The sequence below is a fragment of the Rhea americana genome, unplaced genomic scaffold (genome assembly GCF_003343005.1).
Source record: "Rhea americana isolate MKP2758 unplaced genomic scaffold, rheAme1 scaffold_238, whole genome shotgun sequence".
NCBI lineage: Eukaryota > Metazoa > Chordata > Aves > Rheiformes > Rheidae > Rhea > Rhea americana.
In genome coordinates, this window is record NW_028186355.1 from 511,690 (window position 1) to 513,666 (window position 1,977).

The window sequence follows — 1,977 nt, forward strand, 5'->3', positions numbered from 1 at the left end:
TAACACAAGAAGTTCAGTCTGAACATGAGGAAGAACTTCTTTATTGTGAGGGTGACAGAGCACTGGAACAGGTTGCCCAGAGAGGTTGTGGAGTCTCCTTCTSTGGAGATATTCAAAGCCCTCCTGGATGCAATCTTGTGCAACATGTCCTAGGTGACCCTGCTTGAGCAGGGGTGTTGGAATACATGATCTCTAGAAGTCCCTTCTAACTTTAACTGTTCTGTGATCCTGTGATTTCAACATATTTTTTTATTCCTTACAGAGGGTAAAATAATCTGCAGACAGAATTTTAACTTGTCAAAAATTACAATTTGGTAATATTTAAAATATTTAGCTATAGCAAAACCTCYGCTCTTTCTCCAGCATATACAACTAAGTAGACCTCACTGCATGCAGAACTTTATATATTTAATATCTGAATCCCTGCTACAGCTTTTAAGCACTCTAGCTGTGGTATTTGGAGATGGAGTATACAGCACACATGCCATTAACTACTGATAACTTCCTACTTCAGTCTACATCGCTCTTTATGTCGACCATAGTACAAAAACATCAGTATTTCATATATACTTAATATGCAGATTCTACAACGTGGATGCCTGATAGATACTTAAGTACTGAAATATAAAAAGAATTATTTTTGAGCTACCAAAGGTCTGTGGAAAAGACTGTCAACAGACAGCAAATAGATGCAGTACTTTGCAATGAAAAATCTATTCATGCACATCAAATTCCAAATTTTCAGTGATAACTGCTCTGCAATATACTCCATTCCTGAAGATGTGCTTTTCTTAAAGATAACAATAGAAACAATGGTTTGGAGAATTTTAAAATGTCCTTTGTTGGAAGAACTAATGGGTTTGGAGCCAGGGGCCTCAAATTTGAAGAATTTTTTAAGCCAGTAAGCTACCCTCTCAAGAGAAAAAACCCTTAGAAGAGTAGCTGTTTTTCTTTTTCACTTGCAAACACGTGAGCACAAATCAAGCTCATTACCTCAAGAGCTTATCAGCTTCCCTTTACTCAAATTTACAGAATGGATGAAAAACAGGAACTAATGAGCAATTTACTTACAGTCCATGAAGTTCTGAGGCTTTATGGGGTCTCATTTGACATTCATTTCAAAAGAGATAGTTTAAACTGAAATATTTGTAACAACTGCAGAGCATATTACAGAATGACGCTTAACGTTTCTTTTTGTGTAGTACAAACATCATTCTGCACGAAAAAAATCTTTGCTCCTTTAGTGAAGGAATAATGCAATGTGTTGCTTCCCAACATGCTATAACATCATGACTTAAWATAGTGGTACCCAGGAATAATTATATAAATTCATGAAATATAAAATAATAGGCTGTTCACCACTCAGGTTTTAACAATCAACTTATAGTACTTAAAAGCAAAAACAGAGATTTCGGAATAAAAGACTGATACAGCTGGAGCTAAATCCAGGAAAATTATATAGACCTCTTTTTATTTAGCTGATGTTAAGGATCAGTCCTGTAAAATACTTACTTGTTGTGTGACATTTTGCATTTTGTTTTTTTTATTAAGCATGAATCCCCAAAGCACTTATGTATAACTAATTGAGGACACCTAAAATCACAAAGATAATCAATCCATTCATTTACTTGTTTACTACACAGTGCCAGCTGCATTAAGCTATATCCTACAGGCATACCTAAAAAACCCATAATAACTGTGGCTGACTAGAAAACCAGGTTAAAATTAACTGTATTTTTCAGCTTTAAGAAGTCCTGCAATATTTATCTACAGACACCTGTGAAACTATACTCCATAACAATGCCATCTTACAAAACCTCTCTAAGGAAATAAGTTAGACGAACAATTTTAAARAGAAGAGAGATTTCTATTTTGTTTCCATAAAAGTAAAATGGTCACAGACTATAAATTCACTTAACCTCTAAATATTCATCTACATAATATTATAAATTAAATTATAGTTAAATCAAATAATAT

At 34.0% G+C, this 1,977-nt stretch overlaps 1 protein-coding gene across 4 annotated transcripts in view; it reads right to left on the reverse strand.

The window, feature by feature from the left end:
• The window catches only part of POT1 (protection of telomeres 1), a 78,542-nt gene that overhangs the window by 31,558 nt on the left and 45,007 nt on the right, over positions 1-1,977 (reverse strand). The window lies entirely within an intron of this gene.